General features: G+C 41.3%; 1 protein-coding gene across 1 annotated transcript in view; it reads left to right on the plus strand.

Annotated features, from left to right (window-relative positions):
• Positions 1-13441, plus strand: part of LOC146987004 (heme transporter hrg1-A-like) — a 349260-nt gene that overhangs the window by 256997 nt on the left and 78822 nt on the right. The gene's annotated exons all lie outside the window — the stretch shown is intronic.

Raw genomic sequence — 13441 nt, forward strand, 5'->3', positions numbered from 1 at the left:
GGCTAATCACGGCGTCGTCAGAGCAGCGGGCCTCCTGAAATGATCACCTCTGTTTTACCTTTCAACCCTCATCTGTACTAACGGCGTTGTCACAGCCGTGGCATTTTTATGGCCACCTATACCACACTCCCAATGCAAACACTGTGACAAGGTGTGTGCATAACTCAGGGGTTGTAAGATTCTTGCATAATAAGGCCCATAAATTGAGCGCACAAGGACAGGGGGAAGTGAGAGCAAATCTTTCAAGCACAAAAAAAAAGAAGAAAAAGAAGAAAACGATCTTGCTCCTGCAGGAAAAGCGAAAGGTGCATCGCTGAGCAACATAACATGATGATGGGATTATAATAGCATTTAATGCTTCTTGGCATCCTGTAAAGCTGCTCTCCCTGTGCACAGCTAAGTCTGCAAACTGTTAGTGTCAATAAGAGAGCACCGCAATTTAGATAGACACAAACATTTTCCATTGAACTACTTGTATGTTTATTACAAATATACTGCGCCTGCTCAAATGCATTCTGCCCGTTTTCGTTGTGAGAGATTCACTTACAGTAAACATGGGGTAAATATTGAATCATAAGTGCCGGTGTAATTACTTTGTGATTCATCTCAGGCTTCTTGTGTGAAGAGGCTTTAATATTAAGGTCTAATTAGTGTCCGTTGCTGGGGCGTGCTTCTGGTTCAGGTCGCCATGTTTGCTGTATGGAAATAACATCATATCATGGTGAAAACGTCAAATCGTTTATGTCATTGAACAAGATTCATGCACTGAGTTTTATTATGATGCAAGTTCATTAAATGAAATCTCAATACTTTCAATATAAATGTGAATAAAGGCTTTTTGGCTATAATAAAGTAAATGTATAAGTTAGATAATGTGCACCTTTTATCAACAAACAAAATTTCAGCGTCAGCTCAGAATGAAATTACATGGATCTATTAATATTTGCTCTCTGTTACGATGAGTTCAGTGGATCTTTATTCATGATACTCTTCACTGCTTTTCTCCAGTAGCTGCTTTGGGGAAGGAATTAAAGACATTTTGGTCAGAATCAGTTTTATGATGAAGGATGAGAGAAGAAAACAGGGCTCAGGTCAGACGTGGTGAGAGTGAAGCTTTCAGCTATATGAGCCTAATAAGTTCCCCTGGGCTGAGTTTACTTTCTACTAAGACATCTTAGAGAGTCTTTTGAAAGTTTTCCTAATGAATTTAATACTTTCAAGTCCTGATGCATTATTTATCTTTAGGGGTCATGCACGGGTACAAATCCTTTACCTGTAAATGAAAGCAAAGATGTGTTTTTCTCTGGTCTTATAGGTTGTAACAATCCCACGCTGAAATTTCATCAAAACATTTATATTTCTTATATGCATTATGAAGTTTTACCGCCTGCTCTCTGCTCTCCTTCTGTCGAGTCCCAGCGGTTCCACTTAGCACATATTGCACCATTTATTTTCATTATACTCTGACATTGTGGCTACAGCCTAAAACCAGCAGCTCATCATCTCACTGCTTTCGTTTGTTTTTGTTCTCGGTGGGCCGCAAAACTTTCCAACAAGTCTCCGCTGATTTATTGCTCCTTGATGTTTTCTTTTTCGGAGAGTCACAACATGCCATTTTGAATAGTAATAATGATAATTAAAAAAAACATCTTTAACATGTCAAAGGAATAGTATCAGTGTTAAAGCTTTAATTACACATAGCTTTATTAATTAATTATATTAACTGCTGCAAAGATAAGCAGCAAGCGAGATAGTCTTTGTCCTTGAAGAATTGTTTTTACGTCACTTTAAAGTTTATACATTTGGTTTTTTATGATCAGGGTATGCATGAAACGAACTCAGCTCTAAACGAATCTTACAATCTGACAATGAATTATTCATCAAATCTCCCCAAGGCGTGCATGTAATCCTGCATGTATGAGTGTGATTTCTTGCTCAGTATGAATGAAATGTAGGTTTTTCAGTTAATGCACTGCAGCAGTCTGCAGCCGCATTGTACCTGGAGAGCCGAGCCCAAACCCACAGAAAAACTCTAAAGCAGCGTTTACAGTCAGGGACCGTCCTCAGTGCAGCGCTGTTCAACTGAAAACACTTTTGCTCTTCACACTGAGCTCTGTTACTGCCCATGTTTCCAGATCTGAGGAAAGAATTGACCAGTTACCCAAAGAAGTGATCATTCAAAGTGATAGGAACCAAAGGTAAACCTGTAGTGCATAAATAAAAATATAACATTAAAGACAGTATTGCCTCTCACCCATCATTTCACGACTGACAGTGCAGCTGAGTGACAACAACCGGGAGTCACTACAATTATGTGGATAGACGGTTACTGCAGAATCGGTTGTCTTTGTGTCACTTTGCATCAAAGCATCTGAGCGAGTGCCTCAGAGCAGCAGCCATCGCACAACTCCTCCTGTGTAAGAGTGTGATAGGTTATCATCAGGTGCAGGACTCTGCTCTTCATCTTTATATTTTCCACATGTCGTGTTAGATATACCGAGGTCTAACTGAGAGCTTTATCGGCTTTAGTGTAAACTGCCTGATGTTAGCATGTCCACCTTATGACAGATAAGACTACACAAATAGACACGTTGTACCATCGTAACGTTACCACCTTGTTGATTGCTTTCTCGCCAGCTTCGTTGTAAACAAATGCACATGGCCAGGAGGAGGGTTAGCAAAACAGCACTTTCTTCCAAGGATGAGGCCATAGGATAAGGATAATAGAGCCAGTTTGTTGGCTAGAATACGTCTTCAGTATACTGCTCTTTATGTCTTTTGCTTTTGTCTTTGTCCGACGTGTTAGTGAACCTCCTTCACAATGAACTGATTTAAAGCTGCAGACTGTTTTAGAGTCCCATCACAGATTTTTAAGCTGTGTTACTGGACACTTCCTGTTAACACGTTCTCCCCAGTTTTTTTTCTTTTTTTTTTTACCCCAACAAGATTTTTCATTACAGCTCTTAATCTTTTTACTGGTGATTTCACTGGGAGAGTTTCATGTCAGTTCAAGGAGAAGCACCAACATCCTTGTGTCCTCTGGAAAAGCAGACGGCACCAACAGACCTCTCTCTCTCTCTCTCTCTCCCTCTCTCTCTCTCCAGTCATCAAATGACCACAGTGGTTATCATCGGCAGCTAAGGAGCTCAGCCAGAGAAATTACAAAACCATCGACTTTCAGACTTGGAACAAAACAGCTTGGCTGTCAACAGCCCCCCCTCTGTGCCTGAGTCTGCGTTTTATCATCACTATAAAGTTGGAGCCGTACCGATCGCCTCTCTGCCCTGCTGTTAAGCTGATTTTTTTTTCATATACAGCTTGACACTCTGCACCAGAGCTCTTGTTGTTCATAAGACACATGAATTCGCCAGAGGGGCACATGCCTGTTCGTTGGGTGTTTGGCAACGCTGCACTTGAAACTGTAATAAAAACCCATCTGTTAGAGGCTGAAGCTGAGCCAGTGAACGTGTGTTCTTGTGCTGAAGTGTGTGTGTGCGTTAGTGTATGTGTGTGTGTACACACTTGAGGATTTGGCTGACGGTATCAAAGGGGGATTGTGATTTTCAGATGTTTTTTTTTTCTTCTTCTAAAATCAGAAGCACACTATTTCAGTTTAGACACAAACACACACACACACACACACACACACAAACACACAGCTACTGAAAATACAGACAGAAAAAAAAAAAACACACTGACACAATCCATGTCATCCTCACACACACAGACACAGACACACACACACTGTTGAGCTGCGTACCCAATGCATTTCAGCAACTGTGAACGCTCAGTGTCGAACCTCTCATTTCCTTTTGGCAATGTATAATAGTGTTGTCATGACAACAGGGTATAGTGATGGAATTAAGTAGCTGCGCACACAAGCAAACGCAAAATTGATTGACTCTGCATAATGCGCCCCGAATCTCCCTCTCTCCCTCTCTCTCTCTCTCTGCTGATGAACACAGGAGGAGTCTCATCTGAGAACAAACACACTGCAGGATCAGCTCACACATTCTGGAAATCCCATCATCTTACAAATGAAGTAATACATATTTTTTCAGTTTGCCAGGGCCAGGTGGACTCAGCGACGACGCCTTTTACATTTCTTTTCTGCAGCAGGAAGATTTTTTTTTTTTTTTTTGAGAAATTCGAGATTTAATACATTTTACCCATCTTGATAATGTGTGACAGCGACAAAAGGTGTTGCCACCAGAGTACCTGGACTTATTTCCCTTGGTAATCTCTCTGGGACCGAGGACGGGTTGTGGATGGAGACATTTCAGAAGGGAAATTGAATGTTATTTTCAGTCATGTACTGTACGTTCACATGATTTAAAAGCGGCAGTGAAGTGCTCTATATACAGCAAATGCATAAAGATAGTCAGGCAGTACAACGTGTCAGTGTGGTAAAATGTTATCAAAGGCCTCACATGTCACAGAGCTGCTGCTGATGCTGCTGCTGCTGCAGAAGACGGGTTTGCTTTACATTTGCTGGTTTGAGTTGGACAAGAAACATCTTCCCCCCAAGCCGGGGAGATTTCCAAGTACAAGCTCAGGTGCAGAAATCCATTGTTTCATTTTTTTCCCCTGACATATGAAGGGATAATAAGTGAAAACACAGCATCAAGGATTGTTTTAAAGATGGACACTCACCATCAAAAATAGGTTTTTATGCAAACAGGCCTATGAGGAACCTGCTACAGTGAATTATTGTACAATTTTACTGCCACTGCTACCCAAGGGCATTATAAATTCTCCAGAAAATTGTATGAGAAGAAAATCCATTATAATCTAGTGGGGAATTTACTTAATACTGAAGAATTTATAACATTTTTTTCCTTGACCGTGTGTTGATATTGATATTAATGTAGCTTTATTGTCTGTAGGGTAAATATGAAGCTGCAGCCTCAGGTTGGTTTGTCCAAGTTAGACCAAAGACCAGAGACCAGGAGGACACAGCTGGATGGGCTCCTCCATCCACAGCTGGAAATGGAAAAATCTGATTGGCCATTCAAACCAAAGACTTTGTTTATGGGAACACTTAAAAGATGGGATTGTGTTGGCATGGGATGTTTTGAAGATGCTAGATTAGATTGTCATTACTCAAAAGAACAACTTAAAACCAAACACTGGCCAGATGTTATCCTTTGGTGACCAAGTGTCACAACCCAACCTTCATTTGCAGCAAGTCATCAGTGTTAATTTAAAGCAGAAGTAAGTGATATATTTGTGTTAATATAAGTCTTAAATAGTTATATCTTCCGACAGCAATCACTTACATAGAGTGTTTGGACCGAAACACGGGTCTGTCAGTCCCTCTGCTCTGCTCTGAGCCGAGGAGAAAACATTTATCGTATCCTACAGTTTTTATCCAATGAGGAGAGAGAACGGCATGCAGGGCTGTGTGTGCAGCCAAGGGACGCCGTGAATGTGGTGACGTAGGGACGAGGACTGTTATGGTGCGTTCAAGGCAACTCGTAACTCGTGTTTTTCCGACCTGTGAAGTCGTAGGACCAGTTCGATCTGGTACTAGTTCACGGGTCAGAAGTTACGAGTGGCCGTTATAGTGACTTTCACCGGTAAAACAGGTCGGAAAAACACGAGTGGGTTGCCTGGAACGCTACAAAGTCGTAAGTCGTGACTTGAAGCTGTAATTTACGGTTTCAAAAGCCTGCCTGGAATGCAGCATTTGCCAAAACGACCGGACCACTTACTTCTGCTTTAACTCTCAATGTTAAAATTAATATTATAATATTAATTAAAAAGTTACATTTTTGCTAGAGTTGATATTTAACTCTTTTATACTGTTACATTACAAACACATTGTTATTTAATGATATAATGAAAGTGCATTTTTAACTCCATCATCATTTTCACCAGTAGTTGCCTGACATTCACACAATCAAGTGTGTTTTCATCTCCAAACTACGTAAGTTGATCTCTTTCACTGGTAGAGCCTTGCAGATTTTTACAAACTTTCTCTTCCATTTTTAGACTTGAGGCATAATATCAATTAATTTACAATACAAGTGTTTACCATCACTTTAACCACATGTACTCCCTCATTAAAATCTGTGAACTCTTTTAGACTCATTAAGACTGCAAAAAGCACAATAACAATCTCATTAAATCCTCTTTACTGTGTCTTTACACACAAACATTGACATTTGGCAAGAATAATTTTTTTTCTAAAACAAACTATCACTTTGTTAATCCTTTTATTGTAGGAATGTGAAACCTATTTATGAAGGGAAAAAGCAGGCAATGCAAAGTTTTGTGACAACAGGGTCCATGGGTTTTTATGTAGAACCTAATATCTTGATATTTTAAGAATAACGCATCTAGGTGATGAGTTCATAAACATCTAAAAATGGGTCAGCACAGCAGATGTAAAATGTTTGGGGCTCTTGTGTGTGATGAAAACACTGGTCACCGAGGCGGCCACTGGGAAACTGAAGTGGATCCGACCCTGCAGACAAAAAATTGGTAGAAGATTAAAGAGCAGTTGACTGCAATCTGTACCCACTGTGTTGAAATGCCAAGGGCTGCTGAGAGTGAGCACACACACAAGATTGCATCACCTCCTGAGCCACAAGCCTGCACTAATGAGGGAGAGTGCATTAACACTTCACCATTAAATAGCCAGAATAGATCTTGCTTGTCCAGCTCCCCATAGACTGACAGGCTCCGAGTCCACAGAGGGAGAAACTGACGTGATCATCACACCGCGTATGGCTGTTGAATCCTTTGGTTATATAGAGAAATTATAAAGGGAATCTTCTAGATTGTGTTTATGTAATCACACAATCGCTGATAATAATGATTATTAATTGTCACACTAATTTTATTGCTTCACATCTCTTCACCTTAACCCTCTTGTTGTCCTTCTGTGTCAAATTGACCCAATCTGTTCCCTTCCTCCATCTTTCCTTCCTTCTTTCCTTCCTTCCTTTCTCCCTTCCTTCTTTCCACAATCCTTTTTCCCTTCCTTCCTTCCTTCCTTCTTTCCTTCCTTAGTCCGTCCTTCTGCTTCCTTCCTTGACCTAATCTGTTCCTTCCCTCCATTTTTCTTTCCTTCCTTTGTTCCCTTCGTCCTTACTTCTTCTTCCTTCCTTTTTGACCCAATCTGTTCCCTCCCTCCATCTATCGTACCTTCCTATTTCCCTTCCTTCTTTCCTCCCATCTCTCACTTCGTCCTTCCTTCCTTCCCTTTGTCATTCTTTCCTTCATTCCTTCTTTCCCTTCGTCCTTCCTGCCTGCCTTCCTTCCTTCTTTCCTTCCTTCTTTCCCTTTGTCCTTCCTGCCTTCTTTTCTTCCTTCCTTCCTTCCTTCCTTCCCTTCGTCCTTCTTTCCTTCTTTCCTTCCTTCCTTCCTTCCTTCCTTCCTTCCTTCCTTCCTTCCTTCCTTTTTCCCCTTCATCCTTCCTTCCTTCCTTCCTTCCTTCTTTCCCTTTGTCCTTCCTTCCTTGACCCAGAAGGACAACAGGAGGGTTAATATTCAGCTCTGTTTCATTCACATTCACTCATCACCACAACACCCTGATCCATCTTTATTCATTGCATGTTTCTCTGTCAAGCCACATTAGCCTCGCAGGGAAGGCGGTAAACGGAGAGGTGGTTAATGTGCCGCACCTGCCGCCGCTGCTGCTGCTGCCAGGATGCTAGTTGACATCTTTCGCCTCCTCAGCGGCAAAGCCAGTTAAAAATCATACCAGAAATGAGCAGCAAAGATTTACTGGAGCGCGAAGGTCTATCTATCTGTCCTCTGTTTCTTGCCATCATATAATTTTTCCGGGGGGCGGTCGGTCGGTCGGTCGGTCGGTTTGTGAGATGACAGGTCGAGACAGAGGAGAGAGGCCGGTCAGCGATCCGCCTGACTGGAACCTGATGAATCCCGTGGAGTGTGAAAACACTTTCCTCCTGTTGAGAAACCAGTGTCACGGCGTAATGTTCGTGAAGGATCTTGTGTTGGGCAAATGACACGACGGCATCAGTTGGTGCTGCAGAAGATGGGTTTGAACATTTATGGCCCGTTGGTCTGGCAGCTGTAAAATGAGGAACCATTTCTCAACCACACACCAAGTCCTCCTGTGTGTGATGCCTTTCATTTTTCAAAAAATTGTTGTATAAATGTTTTCCACTGCAGAACATCCTGCAGTGTCGAACCAAGGCTGTTATTGTTGCATATGAAGTAGTAGCGCATCAGGAGAGGGATTAGCACAAGAACGCTTTACTTAAATGTCTTCAAAATCAAAGCATATCTTCTTCCCTGTTGGTACGTTTGATGCACAGCGACTCCTGAGGCTCCACAGAGGTTCATCCCTCTGAAGACGAAGGTTTCAACTCGACTTTTTCCTCCACTTGACTCCCACTTCTCACAGCGTGCAGGCCCTATGCTCATCTTCGCCACGGTCATGCAACATTTTCCCCAACATCTGACTCACAAAACAGCCATGCTTTTAGAGGTAACACCTGCCCCCGTCTACTAGTACATGCTTTAAAAAAGTCTCGGCCACTGCAAAGAAGATGTGCCCGAGGAGTCGGACGTGCGCGCCATGTGTAGTTAAATCAACCAAGAATTATGTAAAAGATTGAAAACAGCCTTGAAGAACAATAATGGCCACAAGTGTGAGCAGCTGCAACCACATTTTAAGACCTCACCTTGTGCATTAAATCCGCAGTTATATGCGCTTCCAAAGCTCGGAGCTCGATTTAATATTCATGAAGTCCTGAGATCTCTGCCCCCTCAAGAGCCCAAAGAGATATTGTTATTTGATGTGGTAAACAGAGCACTGGAAAAGGGTGCAGAGAGACCATTTGCTACACACACATACACACATTTCCTAGCCTTTTGAGAATAACATTAGACGTCTCACAGTTTAAAAAAACAAAAAAAAAACTAAGGTTAAAGGTTGGGCAGAAATGTTGTAATCATGCAAGGCTACAACTCGCATGACCCTGGGGGCATCAAGAAACATGAACTAGTCTGTGATTCCTCAAGATGCAACATGAACAAGAGTAAATGTAGGAAATACAAAGACAAACAAACAGAGGAAGAAGAATGAAGCAGCCAGATAAGACAGTATGACTAAACTTATCGTTTTGTTTTTGCTTAATCCATCCAGACTGAGTTTATTGGTGCCAACTTTCTTGTTTAGAGGGAAGGGGGGAGGGGGGGGCTCGAACTAATCAGTAGTCAGTCGAAAGCAAACAGAGCACAGAAGAACAACACAAAACAGCAACAGTCTGTACACCGTTAAAAACAGTTGCGTTCAAAAGCAGAGAAATTGTTCATCATATTTTCAAACTATAGCCCAAATTACCAATTGTGTTAAGTTTGAGTTTATGTTAATTAAAATGTTCCCGGTCGATGCAGCAGAGAAAATAAAAACTGTTTTTATTCAATATTCAGCATTAAAAAAAAATCACTTGAACATGTTGAGTAATTGCAGTTTAGATGCAGTGGCTTGTTGTTGCCCTTTAAGACTTTATAAACAAAAAGGTACCAGTGCAACAGATCCGACCTTTTTCATATAAAATGCAGAGATGTGAAGCATGCAGCTTAATCAGTTGGAGGAGGTAAAGGAATATTATTATTTCTTCACATAACTACACCAGGCTCGTTCACACCTGTTGCTGTTTCCATACAGAACAGCTCTGAACACCTACACTGCCACTTAAATCTAATATCTACTCAAACATGTTACATCCTCTACATGTCTAACAACCACACACATGTATAGCTATGTATGGTATGTTTGTTTGTACACAGTCTACTCTGTACCCTGTAAATGACCAGTGCACTGAACACAACATACTGTATGTGAACCCTGAGGCGAGATAATTCAGCCTAAATTAATTAGGCCCTCCCACCCCCACCCTTTTTTTTTCTAACTGACTAATTTGTATGATGACAGTCCAATGATGTCCAGGGAGAATATTAAAAATGGATGAATATTTAAATGATTTATCTCAGCACTTCATATGAAAAGTGCAGCAACATCTCTGCATGCGCTACTGCAATTTGCATCATCTGATCTTTGTGTATAGGGAACATAATGATAATGGAAATCATCCCCAAAGGGATTTTTTTTCTGCTAAGGCCACACAATTGTTACTTAATAAGATGATCCACGAAATCAGCCTCCCTGTTTCTATAAACACAAAAACACACATTTAAATAAAAATACAAAGAAAGAGTATTCTTGGTTTATTGTCGTGTTTGAGCGTGACTATTGTGTGCTGCACTGCACTCTCTCTGCTGATTGCATCAGTTTGCTGTGATGGAGGAACTGCTCTGCTCTTCTGTCTGAAAAAAGCAGCAGGTAAAAGAAGCGTCTGAATGTGTCAAAGAGAAACTTAATAAATAATGGATGTCATGAAGAAGCTTCAGTGGAAGCTGTCGGCTTTGAAATCCACTCCCTGGTTGAGTCACACTCCCAGTTCGCTCCTTTCATTTTACATTTAACGGGCCCTGGTGCTGTATAACCATCATCTCCACACACACACACACACATAGACAGACACACACACATACACACAGAGATACCTCATGGGGCTGGGGCTGTCTGAGGCGGTTAGTGCTGGGGAGGTGCTGAGCTCGGAGCTATATACCAGGCAGGTGTTGTGTCCGTCTTTGGGGCTCACGTCTGCATACATCAGCTTCAATTTCACCCTCAGCTCTCAGGGTTTGAGAGCTCGTGGTTGACGTCCACACAGGAAGGCAGCAGCAGACAGCAGCATCAGCCAAGAGGAGGAGGGAAAAAAAGAATAAACAGCTGCATGCATGAGCCTCGCTCTCACTTACTCTCTTTCACTCTTTTGGACGTGGGGTTTCTCAAAGCCCTCGAAGGTTAACTGTTTTTTCTTTTGTAGTTGTGTGGTGATCTCTCTCTCTCTCTCTCTCGTGGACGGGAGGAGGAGCTGCGGATGTCCCCCCCCCCAAAAAAAAAATGTTTAAACCCCCTAAACAAAACTGTAATTTATCCAATATTGCTGACACCAACAAAACAGCAGCAGGTGCCATGGAATCAAAGACCTCATTAAAAGCGGGAGCAAACAAATTGATTTCACAGCCCCTCACAGTTCACAATAACATCTTTTTTTTAATGTGCTCAGACTTTAATTTTCAACAAAAAATATTCTTCACCCCCCCCTTCCTCCTCCCACTAGAAAATCTTAAATGCATGCTGTGAGCTCCACATGTCAGGCTGCTGCTGCACAGAGAGATCAAAGTCAGCAGCAGGATGAATGGCTAATAATTCATAATTAATCACATACTCAAAGTAAAAAAAAAACAAATGCATATTCAGGCTCAGTCTCTGAATTAAACTCTGTGACATAACTTGACCTCTCTATATCTTATAATCATTTTCTTACCATGTGTTTTTTTTTATAGATGGCTAATGGGAGATGAAAGAAAAGAAAAACGCATAGATGTGAGAGAATTGCTTGAAATGTAAAAACCTTCCTCTGTGCAGCGCCTGGAGGTAATGAATGTTGTGATGAGATCCTTTATAAATAAAACTGAACTGAAAATTGAATCGCTACAGCATGTGCAAAGTTACCATGGAATTGCAATTTGTGCTCATTATGCAGTAGTGCAAAACGTATGTAAAAATGTAAACGTTTGCAGACACGAGGAGAGAGGGAAAGAGAGAGAGACAGTAGAGAATATAGTATGAGTCCGTCGTCCTTCAGCTATATGTGTGAATCTTCTGGCTGTCAAACTGGGAGAGAAAGAACATTGGCTAAAGGCCACTTGTCCTCTCACGGAGCCCAGATCGTCGTGTTCACATTGTCAGAGCTGGGCAGCTCAACACACAGACTCCAATCTACCCCACCACTGTCTGCTGGTGTGAAGGTGAATCTAAATATACATACACACTCAGACACATACAGTAGATATGAGTGGGTGGGTGCAGGTGGGTTTGGATTTTTATGAGTTTATGGAGTTTCTGTATAAGGCTCTGTGGCAAAAAAACCCCATTGAAATGCAACATTATACACTGCCACCACTTGGATTTAACTAAGCTATAGGTAAGAGCCTCCCATTGGATAATTACTGCATGGATGATTATGTTTCAGCTAGCAACAACTTATTTAATGCATGCGTTTGATGCAGTCTCATCTCCTAAACAACCATGTCAGAAGACACATCCTGTGGTTGTGGAGAAGATGTTAATCTGTTTCATAAGGGTCAAATTATTGGCATCAAGCAAATAAAACATCCAATAAGATTGCTGAGACTAAAATTGGGTTAAGCATTATTAAAAACTGGAAGGACAGTGGGGAACCATCATCTTCAAGGAAGAAATGTGGTTAAATGTGGCCACAGAGTCCAGACCTGAACCCCACTGAGAATCTTTGGGAAAATTAATGCAACTCTGTACGGAAATAAATGTTGTGACATTGCAGAAGCTTATTGAAACAATGCCACAGCAAATGTGTGCCGTAGCTGAAGGCGGTCCAATGAAATGTTAGAATACGTGAATTTTTTTTTTTTTTTTTTTTTTTTGGAGGGGGGGCTACATGGCAGCGTATTAGTAGGCTAATAACAATTTTAATTTCCAGGACGATTACTCCAAACACCTGGGACACCAACAATCCTTTTTATTTCCATAGTATTATTATAGTGGTCAGCAGTATTCAGTTTATTACAGCTACTCATGATGTATTTGTAGATCAACACAAGTTTGAGGTCCTTATAATATCAACACAAGTTTGAGGTCCTTATAATTACACATAGCTGCAGTCAGCAGCTTGTTAGATTAGCATAGCATAAGACTGGAAACAAAGGAGGGAAACGGTGAAAAGTCGTTCTCCGTCTGTCAGAGTGTCTCATAAAGTTTAACTGAGACAAAAATCTTAGTGTAAAAGTCATGATTACTGATTTTGCACAAGATAATTTCATAGCCAGGACCAGCTAAACCGAGTCACAGCTCCTCACCAAGAAATAGACCCGGAGGCGCCTGACATCCTCTTAGTCAAGTTAGATTTATGCTAAGCTAAACTAAAACACTTTATCTCACAACTTTCAGCAAGAAACTGAATGGGTTAATTTCTCATATAGCAACAAGTCCTTTAATTTAAACTCTATGGTGTCTAAAGAGGGCACTACGGTGGCCATAAAGGCTCAACACACTCTAACCTCGGTCACAAAGACACACACAACAAATTCAGAAAACAGCTAGCCAATTTGACCAGGAACGTGCTGCAAATAGGCCAACTCACAATAGCCTACATGTGTTTGCAGGGACACTAAAACGTTACTTTCAAATATCTGAATCATGTGATATTGGCGTCAAAACAAACACTTTATTTTCCCTAACACCTTCCTCACAACTTTATCTACAGCCAAGAAGCATTCAACAAAGACACTTTTTTTTTTTGCGTCCACACAGAAACTATTCAGCTTCTGTGTCGTCAAACTGATGAAGCTG

This window comes from Trachurus japonicus, chromosome 5 (assembly GCF_045865225.1).
Source record: "Trachurus japonicus isolate A0001 chromosome 5, Traja_1.0".
In the NCBI taxonomy this organism is placed as follows: Eukaryota; Metazoa; Chordata; class Actinopteri; order Carangiformes; family Carangidae; genus Trachurus; species Trachurus japonicus.